Source organism: Zootoca vivipara, chromosome 1, assembly GCF_965207765.1.
Source record: "Zootoca vivipara chromosome 1, rZooViv2.hap1.1, whole genome shotgun sequence".
Taxonomy (NCBI): Eukaryota; Metazoa; Chordata; class Lepidosauria; order Squamata; family Lacertidae; genus Zootoca; species Zootoca vivipara.
Window position 1 is genome coordinate 79,986,148 of NC_142582.1, and position 12,231 is coordinate 79,998,378.

General features: G+C 43.5%; 1 protein-coding gene across 7 annotated transcripts in view; it reads left to right on the forward strand.

Annotated features, from left to right (window-relative positions):
* Positions 1-12,231, forward strand: part of PRR5L (proline rich 5 like) — a 71,752-nt gene that overhangs the window by 9,171 nt on the left and 50,350 nt on the right. Inside the window, exon 1 of one of the 7 annotated variants that reach the window (XM_035116153.3) lies at positions 33-299. The exons of 5 other annotated variants lie outside the window; for them this stretch is intronic. The gene's annotated coding sequence lies outside the window, so the exon portion shown is untranslated. Of the gene's footprint in view, positions 1-32; positions 300-3,776; positions 3,834-12,231 lie in introns of those variants that run through there. One more of the 7 variants, XM_035116163.3, reaches the window with a different exon arrangement.

The following is a 12,231-nucleotide window of genomic DNA, read 5'->3' on the forward strand; positions in this document are numbered from 1 at the left end:
ACATCCAACTGACAGCAGAATCCTTCTACCAGATGGCTCACTCGTCTTCCAGTGTGCTATGCCACTATGCTTCCAATGAATGCTGTTGTCATGAGTGGTTTTATGGCATATAGTGCTACTCTCTCCCAGTGACTTTTGAAGTTACATGTACTAAGTGGGATGAGCCAGTTGAGAGCAAGAAGAAAAGATGAAGTCACAACAGCTTGTTTAGGCTGAATTGCCCTCCCTTCCCAACCCCAACAGGGGCAGCTACCACCAAGTATCTTGTGGAAAGGACCCCAGGACAGCAAGAAGGGCAGGTGGGTGAATAATATGACCTGCTTCTGTTTCAGTTGGAGTATGACTTCTTCTTAGAGCAGTGTTTCTCAAACTTGGGTCTCCGTCTGTTGTCGGACTACAACTCCCATCATCCCTTACCCCAGGACCTGCTAGCTGGGGATTTGTAGTCCAACAACAGCTGGAGACCCAAGTTTGAGGAACACTGTCTTAGAGGGTTATCTACTGCCATCTGCCCTGTGGGAAGGATCCTGTAGATTTGTTGTGCTTGATACTGCTTATTGTGGTGGTGCATCTAGATGGTATCTAAATAACTATTAGGAAGGTGTTTCCATTGTTTTGGCATTTATTTTTTAAATGAACAGTTTAAAACCACTTTTATTTTGGGTTTTAGAGGCTAAGTTCTGTATTCAATAAGTCACTTCGAGACATTTATTAAAAAGTGTTGGATTAAAAGAATACTAATAAAAAAACAAATTACAGCAACATCTGAAGGTTGAAGAACACAGGAATATAGGAAACTGCCTTACCTTTAGCTCAGGATTGCCCATACTGGCTGGTAGTGGCTGCCCCTGAATTTCAGGCAAGGATTGAACCTGCCACTTTCTGCATGCAAAGCAGATTCTCTGCTACTGAGCTGTGGCTCTTCCCCATTTTGCTTCTATGCTTTAATATTTTGTGAGATGCTTTGTAAAAAGCAACGGATAAATGTTAATGATCCAAATGGGAAAAGAGCTGAAGGTATTACTATTACAAATGTGGCTTGTGATAAAAAGAATCCCGAATTTCCTCCAATGAGGATGGGAAAGGGAAGGGAAGGTGGAAGGAAGCTGCTGCCACAGGGCTCTAATTTTGCATCATGACTAACTCACATCATGGTCCATGAGCCTAGGGCAGGCATCCCCATGAGCCTAGGGCAGCCCGCCAGATGTTTTGGACTACAATTCCCATCATCCCTGACCACTGGTCCTGTTAGCTACGGATCATGGGAGTTGTAGGCAAAAACATCTGGAGGGCCGCAGTTTGGGGATTCCTGGCCTAGGGCTTGCCGATCAGAAGGTCAGCGGTTCGAATCCCTGCAACGGGGTGAGCTCCCGTTACTCGGTCCCAGCTCCTGCCAACCTAGCAGTTTGAAAGCATGTCAAAGTGCAAGTAGATAAATAGGTACCGCTCCGGCGGGAAGGTAAACAGCATTTCCGTGTGCTGCTCTGGTTCACCAGAAGTGGCTTAGTCATGCTGGCCACATGACCCGGAAGCTGTATGCCAGACTCCCTCGGCCAGGAAAGCGAGATGAGCGCCGCAATCCCAGAGTCATCTGTGACTGGACCTAATGGTCAGGGGTCCCTTTACCTTTACCTTTACAGTGAGGCATTGGCCAATAGCTCCTGCCTCCCCTAGGAATTTTCTATGTGTCTTCCTATGGACACCTGTCGCCCACTTTGATGAATATTTTCTTTAGGGAATGTTTAAAATACATGGAAGAGTATGAACCCTAAGCATGTTTATTTGGAAGGGGGTTCCACAGCAATAAATGGGATTGACTTTCCACTAAATGTGCTCGGGACTGAAATCAGACTTTCTGAAGGTGGCAGAATCTTTCCCTCTGGTTTCATTTTGTATCAACTTCCTTTTTGTATCTTGGCTTAGTTTGGGCTGAGCTACTTAAAGTAAAATTTGGTGGATGCCAATGAAATGTGATGGACGCTTTGCATGCTAGTGCCCAATTATGTGTACAGCTGACAGTGTGTTTCGCTGATTTTATCATTCCGTTGAGATCAGCGAGAATTAGTTCAGTCTGATGGAGAAGGCTTTAAGATGGAAAAGGCAATAGATTTAGCTAATGCCACAGATTGATTTATGCTTGCTTGTGCTTTTGTTTCATATCATGCTGGTCCTCTTCCGTATCGAACCAAGCATTGTTGTGTCATGTTTTAATCATAGCCTTTTGCATAACTGCTGATAACACAGAGGTGTGGCTCCTACTGGTTTTACAAGGCTGTTCATTTGCATTTTTGTGCTGCTTTTCTGATCTAAATGAGCAGCCAAGATGACATCCATATAATTAAATAATGAAACATCAAATAAAATACTGTAGCCCATACTGCTGTTAATAAAACACACTAGCCCATAGCACAATAAATGCAACATAAACCACCTGCAGCAAAACAAACCACTATATTAGCTGTAGTAATAATGAATGAAGCTGTTGTTAGGTTTTCCCTTTAAGACTGATGTGGTCAATGGTGCTACTCAGAGATGTGTGTTTGTAGCCCTCATCTGAATGATAGCACACCTGTGAGCTTTTGCTAATTTAAATAATTGAAGGTAGAGTTTGCTCACTGTAATGTGATTGGGTAATTGACTATTTTGAATTCTGTATTTAATGGTGTGTGGTGGTGATGGATTGTGAAACGAAATTGAATGGAGTAGAGGAGTGTGTTGTATATAATTGTAAATAAAAGCAAGCAAAGATACTGAAGACGACTTTGTTATTTCGTCGACCCTGCCGCTGTTGCCACTCGGTTGGTGCGTATTGCCCAACATCCGTATCAGAAGACCAAGATCTCAGATAATATTTGCTCCCCAGTATTGGTCAGAAAGAAAGAAAGAAAGAAAATAATAGAATCATAGAGTTGGAAGAGACCACAAGGGCCATCCAGTCCAACCCCCTGCCAAGCAGGAAACACCATCAAAGCATTCCTGACAGATGGCTGTCAAGCCTCCGCTTAAAGACCTCCAAAGAAGGAGACTCCACCACACTCCTTGGCAGCAAATTCCACTGTCGAACAGCTCTTACTGTCAGGAAGTTCTTCCTAATGTTTAGGTGGAATCTTCTTTCATGTAGCTTGAATCCATTGCTCCGTGTCCGCTTCTCTGGAGCAGCAGAAAACAACCTTTCACCCTCCTCTATATGACATCCTTTCATATATTTGAACATGGCTATCATATCACCCCTTGAAAGAAAGAAAGAAAGAAAGAAACAGTGTCAAGGATTTTCTACACAGTTCCTTCCAACTAAGTACATGATAGAGCAGCAGTAGTGAGCTCTGCCTATGACTGGCATGTCTTGTTTTAGTAATATAGCTCACACATCTTTTAACAGGTACCCAAGAGGACATTCAACAGGTGAAGCCATTTGTAGCATGGGAATGCTCCACCTGTTGAAATTTTCCAACTGTTAAGAAATCCTGTTGTTGTTTTTCCAACAGTGACACTTCGGTCTGCAACCTTTCTTGGCCCTTGTCGCTTCTAACCTGAGCCTTTTCACATTCTTATTGTTGGTTGTTTGACTGTGTCTCGTCCAGGTCACAGAATGCAGAGCTTATCTTGGCTGGCTGTTCCAGCATTCTTCTTGTCTTGAAGTCCAGCCAGTCTTAACCTTCTTCTCCTCTTGGCTGCCAGCTGGCACTTTGCCTATAGTGACAAGTGAGAGGAGGAGCTGTGGACAGGGGGTGTCCTACTTTTGTCCCGTCTTGCTTGCAGTTCTTGTGTGCCACCACAGTTCTTGTTCTGATTCCTTGAGAGGCAGAAGTTTTGCTCTTTGGTAGGACCTAAAGGTAAGGGACCAGCATTAGCAGGTTTTATCAGAGTGTTAGGAACAAAAAGTGCTTTGGTTTATGGGATTTTTGTGTGTGCTTATAACTTACACCTCTTTTGAATGTCTCAACCGTTCGGCTAATGTGCAGCATTATCAGCAATGATAACTTACCAATAACTTTCTTGCACCTGACTTTTCTTTTTTAAGAATAAAATATAAATAAAGCAGTACTTTAGGCTGCTGTTATAACCACATTCTGAGAAATAAGTCTCATTTAATTAAATGAGGCTTACTCCCAGGTAAGCAGGGTTAGCAGTTCAGCTGTGTAACCATTGTAAATGTGTTGCATTTTAAGAAAAGAATTCAGATTTGCATATGACTTTTGGTACAAAACCAGTCTTTTGAAGTTTATGGAAGAGCACACACTTTTCAATGAGAACCAGGGCAGCTTTAGAGAAGACAGTGATAGTGTTCTAATAATACCCCAGTGTTATTTCACTTTTAATTATCATTTCATAATAATAATTTTAATATCCAATAACTATTTTTGGTTGTCCAAAGCACACTTTCTAGAGAGCAAACTCCACTGAAAAAGGGGGATTTACTTAAGGGTACGTATGCTTTAAGTCTGGACTGTTAATTCTTGTAGTTTGTACTACCGTACTGTTACTCCACTCAGCTCACTTGGGCTAACAAATTTTGGAAGAGATTGGAAGAATAAAATGTAAAATTATAAAAAGTAAATTCAGAACAAGCAGTACAGGACATCTTGGCAGAAAATTAGAAGAATAAATTTCTGTAGACTTGCATGTGCAGTTGCTTCTCTGAATGCATTTTCCAGTCATGTTTTTAATAAGGCTTATGAGACTCCATCGTATTTTCATTAGAAAATGTGTTGATGTGTTCAGATAGGTGGGCCATGGTAGAAGTGATGTTTAAATTCACTGGCTGATGCATTCTGACTAATCAAATGGCAAATGTTTATTTGAATAGCGTAGCTGTGGTAATATAACAACACTAGAAAATAGGATTCAATCAGATTGCGTGTGAGAATAGAATAGCATTTCTTTTTCTCCCTACAACCAGATTTTAAACATATCTAAAATGCTTTTCAACCTTACCAAGACATGTCTGGAATATAAACAAAACAAAGGACATAACAAGCCAGCTTAAATTTTAAAATAACCTTTAGATTTCCAGTGTCCCTGCTACATATAGACCACCTATTTATAGGGTGCATATATGAAGTAGAAAGAGCTGTATAGTCCTTCAAAAGTTGCAATTTGTGGACATGTTGTGGATTGTCTAGAGTTGCTACATGTTTCTTATTTTACATGCCATTTCAAAATATCTTGCAGCAACAGATTTTGACTTATTTTGGGCTATGGCAGCAGGCTAGAACATTTAGTGAAACTTACTGACAAGTTCAGGACACAACAAAATAAATTTCTTCTGTAACAATTGTACTTAAGGGATTCAGTGCCGCAGTTTCTGGTGCTGGTTACTAGCTCAGGGCTACTTTTCATCATGAACCTCCTTGCGGCAAGCTGTCCTTTGTGTCCCAGTTTGCTACTCAGATTGACCCATGTAGCACCGTTTGTTTTCATCCTAGTGCAATCTCTAAACAGGAATGTTTTGTAGCTCTGGTCTGGATAAGTACAAGCACAGTCAATTCAAAGAAAGTGGAGGTGCTATTAGCTGCTGATTCAGGTGGAAGTGGGCAACTTAATGTGGCTACACGCCGCTTGAAGAACCAAGTGTGTAGTTTGAAAACCATTAGCCTTGTCTGTCCAGGCGATGCCTTCAGCTAGGAGTACCTTTCCCCAGCTTAATCCAGTGCACCAGCAACTGCAAGCTTGTCTTGAAAAAGTAGATCTGCTCTTAGTCACTTGAGCACTGGTTATATCCAGGCTGAATAGCCAGAATTCTCTGTTGGGTTGCACTTTTAAAGATCGTTTAGCAATAGGTTCAAAATGCACTTGCCAGAATCCTGGTAGGAGCTATCAGAATATTTCAGGGGTGGGGAATCTCTAGCCTGTGCACCTAATTAAGACCACAAGTCCTCCCCATTTGGTCCACAAACTATGCACACCTTCCCTACAGGTGTGTGATGTCAGGTGTGGGGCAGGTAAAGATGGTGCCAGGCCAGTGTGTGTGTGTGTGTTTGGTTATGATACCATATGAGGTGTCCAGATGCTTAGAGAACAGTCAACCAAACAGCTTCCAAAATAGGTAGTAGGTCTTTGGTGTCTGAAAATCAGTGAGCATATACAGTGGTACCTCTACTTACGAATAACTCTATTTACGAATGTTTCTACTTACGAACGGAGCTCCATCTGCCATCTTGGATGCGGTTTAGATAGGACTTTTTCTACTTATGAATTTTTAGATAGGGTTGCTTTGACTTACGATTTTTTCTCCCAATGCATTCCTATGGGTTTCGACTTACAATTTTTTTCGACTTACGAATGTGCGTTCAGAATGCATTTAATTCGTAAGTAGAGGTACCACTGTATGTGCTTTATAAATATACAAGTTCCAAGTACATGGGTGCACATAAATGCTTTTATATAGAAGATGCTCATAATGAAAATATTAAAGTTGCTTCTTTCTGCTGGAACACACACACACTCATGTTTTTAGGAAATGAACATGTTGTTTTGAGTCGGGACCTTATCAGTGGAACCCATATAAAGGATTTCACTAATCACAAACCTAGTTAAAGATTTACTTGATTTGAAAGGGAAGGAAGGAGCAGAGCATAGATTCCATGCCGATTCTTTCTCTATCACCTGTTATAAATGGGTGGGAAGGAACTGCATGATATTTTTAAAAACCAGAGAGTTTGATTGATCTTCCTTGGACGGATACTTTTGAAAACCTCCCCCAAAATATCTAACATATTTCAGTCACTTGCCTTTTTTTGTGGAATGGCAATCCACCAATAGAAATCTAAACACTTTAATTTGTACCAGGCTTGTAAATGGGCACTTGCCAAGGGCAAGTAAGAATCACCCACAGGTGGCTAGGAAGCGGAATCTACTTCATGTTAAAAATAACTAAATTAATGACGTTTCAATACATATATCCAGCTGACAAAGTCCAGAAGCCACTAAAGCTAGGTGTGGAGGAAAAATGCTTCTGGAACTGTTTCTTGGCCGGCCATATTTGAACCATTATTTGTAAGGCTGTTATAGATTTACCATTCCTACAGCGTTATTCATCATCTGCGTTTCAGGATGGTTTGCTTGTTTCAATGTCAGCTGATTCAGGAAACCTGTGTGTGTTAGAGCTGAACGAGAATTGGATGCTTTGGAAGTTCAGGTATTTTATATCCTTGGGCAGCCATTAGAAGTATAACCCAGAACCCATCTATGAGAATGCCCAAAGGGCTTCTGCATTCCTGATGGGACTTTTGACCTCTTCCTTGCTCCCTGCTTTTAATAGCATTGCCTGTTCCTACGTTTCGAGAAGTTTTTTGAAACTTTTCCAATTTCGGGAAATGGTTTGCCATTTGAGGCTACACTTCAAAATACACTGCATGGGTGAAGCCAGTGATTCTTTGGATGGTGGCTTTAGAGCTAAATATGTTCTCGCAATTGGCTGCCTCTGGGCTTCCAAGCAAACACAAAAGATCAAACACAGTCAGTTTCTTTGCTATGAATGCAGGTGATACTGAATATTACTTAGCACCATCATCCCCCTGCATGCTGAAGCATAGGAACTAAAAAGTTTAGGGCAAATTATTAACGAGAGGAGGGAGAAAGAGTTTCAGCATCAAGATTAAAAGTAATTGTTCATGTGATACAGAAAAATGTGCAGCATTTCTTATTTTCCTGCTGCAGCAGCCTCAGGGAAATTCCTAGTCTCTGTGGCAAAATTCGTGAGGCTCTGTGAAATTTGATTTGGTACTGCGACGGATCTTAAACGTCTTTTTCATCTTATTAGCACCCCTGTGCATTCCTGCCTTCGAGCCAGCTGCATTAAACCTGATAGGATTTTCTTCTAAGTTAACATATATAGGAATGGGCAATGTTTATGTTCGTTTATTCAGACCTTGCCAAGGACTGCAAGAAGTCTTCTATCTTTGTAGTAAGTCTCAGTCCCTGGCTATACTGCTTTCTGAATAAACTGTTGTTACTTGTCCTAACATGGCAAAGGGAATAAGAAAGGACAACTAAAATATGAAAAAGTTATCATCTCTGCTTTTTGTGGGGGAAGAGAAGGGGAAGCATAATTTGGACAGATAATGCTAAAACTTGCCTTTCCCCAAAGCTCCTTGTTTGAAATAATGCAGATAAAATTTTCTGTTTTGCTTTCTTCCTATATAGTGTGTAACCTAAACAGAAGACCGCTTTTGGTGGTAGTGGAACTGTTTACTACTGCAGTGGTACCTCTGGTTAAGAACTTAATTCGTTCCGGAGGTCCGTTCTTAACCTGAAACCTGAGGTACCACTTTAGCTAATGGGGGCTCCTGCTGCCGCTGCGCCGCCAGAGCACAATTTCTGTTCTCATCCTGAAGCAAAGTTCTTAATCCGAGGTACTATTTCTGGGTTAGCGGAGTCTGTAACCTGAAGGTTTGTAACCTGAGGTACCACTGTATCTGGGGAAAATGGCTATAAGGAGCGTGTGTGTGTGTGTGTGTGTGTGTGTGTTTGGTAGCTTGTTGCATTTGCTCATGGGTAGGTATTGTTTCACATTGCTCCAATCTCCGAGTGGCGTGAGATTCCAAGGTTCATGTTTGCTTTTGGAATTGAGGCGCAGTGGGAGACTATGGTGTCTTTAAGATATGTGGTTTATTTCCACATATGCAGTGCACAACCTGAGCCTATGATGGAGGGGTTCACAGCATCAACAACCCCCAAAGAGTCTTGTTTTCCCCATAGTCTCAGCCTTGGATTCAAACAGACACAGTTGCTCTGTCTCTCTGTCTTCTCCCAGCTTGCTGTTTTACATCTGGCCCATATCACAGCAACTGTCTCCCTCAACTCTGGCTTTGTCTGTTGAGGGAGGGGAGGTACCCATTTGTCATGTCACACCAAGCACCATAATCCCCCATCACCTCACCAGGAAGCTAGCTTGGCTATTCCAGGAATTAGAAGGTTTGGGTAGCTTTTAAAACACTTTCTGGATCCAGGGACTAGAGGGGTCTGGCATACAGCTTAACACCCCAAACTCATAATAGTAGTTTAGTTAGGGACAGAGACCTATCAACCCGTTTTTCTTTGGTGATCACTCGTAGCCAAGTAAGATTGTCTTCCATGAACACAGTCTTAACAGTGAGTCTGTAAGTGACTGTGGAGGCCAATTCTGGATCCACACGTCCTTCCACAGTGGGGACATAGGTTTCCGGGTGGGAGTTGATTAGGGTATGGGTTTGCCAAACAGGCCTTCCTCTTACCACGTTTCCCCCTTTCGTCCTGAGTTCAAGCATCTTCAAAGTCCATGACACCTTTGGTAAAGGCTATTCTGCACTTGGAGCGTTCTTAGGCCGGTGTTTCCCAATTGTCAGTGTTTTTCCTACATTTTTAAAAAGATTTGCCTTGAGAGAGTCTTTCAACCTCTTTTGTTGACCACTAGCATTATGCTTTCCATTTTTAAGTTTGGAACAGAGTAGTTGCTTTGGAAGACAATAATCAGGCATCTGAAAAACCAGACCAGTCCAACAAAGTTGATGTCGAAGCAGAGGCGTAGCAAGCCCAGGTGGTACCCGGTGTGGAATTTTTTTTTTGTCATCCCCCAACACCGCTTTGCCGGGGTGCTGGCAAAGCTGTGCCCTCTTGGGAGCCACAGCTCCAGTCCGCCCCCCTCCCTCCCTCCCTCCCTGGCTCACTGTAAATAAAGCTGCAAAGCGGGAGCCACTTACAGCGAGCCAGGGTGGGAGGGAGCGACTCGCAGTAAGCAGCTCCCGCTTTGCCGCTTTACAGCAAACTGGGGAGGGAGGGGGAGCTGTGGCTCCTGTTCATCCCTCCCTGGCTCGCTGTAAAGCAGCAAAGCAGGAGCTGCTTATGGTGAGCCAGGGAAGGAGGGAGGGGGAGCCATGGCTCCAACCGCCCCTCCCTGGCTCAGTGTAAAGTGGCAAAGCAGGAGCCACTTATGGCAAGCCAGGGAGGGAGGGAGGCTGGGAGGGGCGGGATCCTTTGCTCGTGGCTGCAGCCATGAATGGAGGATCCTGTACATGCGGCTGTGGTGCCTTGTCACCCCCAGAGACCTGCCACCGGGAGCGCACCGCCCCCCACTGTCCCCCGTTGTGAAGCCACTGTGTTGAAGAATCCTTGCTTCAACACCAGTGATCTTTGCTTCTTCCAGTACACTGGTATTAATTCACCTGTCTTCTCTAGTGGTATGTAATTTTTTTGTCAGAGACACCATTGATGGAATCTTTTGAGGAGTTGGCATTTATAAGTGCTCCATGTTTCACAAGGGTACAGTAAGGTTGGTAGTACAATAGCTTTGTAAACAAGCATTTTGGTTTCTCTGCAAATATCCCGGTCCTCAAACAGCCTGCACTTCAATCGGGAGAAAGCTGCACTCGCCGAGCTCAGGCAGTGGTGGATTTCGGCATCAATGTCAGCCCTTGTGGAAAGATAATCGGAAATAAACCAGTAGCGTATAATATATGATGATGCTTTATGCATAATAATGAAAAAGGTAGTCAAATCACCAACAGGACCTGAAAGTTTTGTGCATGTTTTTCAAAACACCCAACCCAGGAAGTGGAGCTATTTATAGTTTGGGTGGTAGTGAGGAAGAACTTTCACTCTCTCACCTAGTTCCTCAGGACTTAGCCCGAATTCTGAAGAAACAGCTTGTCTTGCTGTAAGGATCATCTTTGCATTGTATGGTTGCAACATGTCTGGTGGCTCTTTCTTACAGCCTTCTGTACCGCAGTAGGATCCTAATTTGCTCACAGGGCAGCCCCTGTTATCAGACTGGAGTCAGCACAAAAATTGGGTGCTGGTGAAAGGAAAAGAGGGAATTCAAACAAAGAAAGCTAGGCAACACCTACCACAGATGTTTATTCCTCGCACAATACTGGTACCTTTTAAAGTTGCAAAAGCAGTCCTGTGAGAAGCATCTTCTCTTTCTCCCCTTCTGCTTAGGGTACTCTGTTCATGCAAAAGGGGTTGCATGGGTTCACATCCCCTCCATGCATTGGCTGCACAACCCACAGGATCCTTGTGCAAAAGCTTGTGTGTTTTGAATGCACTGAATTGTACAGAGATGGGACCCAGGTGGCGCTGTGGGTTAAACCACAGAGTCTAGGACTTGCTGATCAGAAGGTCGGCGGTTCGAATCCCTGCAACGGGGTGAGCTCCTGTTGCTTGGTCCCAGCTCCTGCCCACCTAGCAGTTCGAAAGCACATCAAAGTGCAAGTAGATAAATAGGGACCGCTCCAGCGGGGAAGGTAAACGGCGTTTCCGTGTGCAGCTTTGTCATTCTGGCCACATGACCCAGAAGCTGTCTGCGGACAAACGCTGGCTCCCTCGGCCTATAGAGCGAGATGAGCGCCGCAACCCCAGAGTCGGACACGACTGGACCTGATGGTCAGGGGCCCCTTTACCTTTACCTTTAATTGTACAGAGAATACTGTGCAAGCCCTCATCCCATGGTTTTTGCATCATCTGGTTGGACAACATGAGCGAATGGATTGGAAAGCTGGTCTGTTACAATTTAATTACTTCTGGTTCTTTTGCTTCAACTGTGTCCTCCTCCTTTTCCTCCTCTTGCTGTGATGGGCTAGCTGGTCAAGGTTGCTGCTGTGGCTGCCTCTGTGACTAACAGCCTGTAGGCTCCACTGCTTTCATTAGTGCTGTTGTGGTTGCAGGAAGCAATTCAGCCGAATGAGGGAACATTTCAAAAGAGCAGTAATGGAAATTACCTTTCCTAAAATGTGTGTGTGTGTGTGTGTGTGTGTGTGTGTGTGTGTGTGTGTTTTAAAGAATGCAGATTTATTCCCCCCCCCATTGCAGTTACATGCATACTGCTCTGTGCTGTGTTTATATACTGTAAATTCCTGATAGCTGAAATGGATGGAATCTCCAGCAGATTCCCGAAAACCCTATTCAGGATTTCCAACCCCTAGTATAAGAATAAATTGCAGGGCATGTGGAAATGGCATGGGCCAGCAAATGACTAAGAGCTGCCTTGGTAGACAGAGCAGCATTCAGAAGGAAACCTGGGAACTCGGGATGAGAGAAACCCCATACTGTGAAGGGGAAATGCTGGTGTCATTTGAGTGTGGGAAACAGCTTTGTGGGACTTGGTCTGTGGTAGGTGCTTCAGAGTAGGTCTGAAGTACTCTACAAATTTATCCAAGCTAAGCATAAGCTAAACCTAGTGGATTTCAGTGGCTGGTGTGCCATCTCTGTGGTCTGAAAAGGGGTTTTCCTTTTTTTTAATTGCCATCATGATTG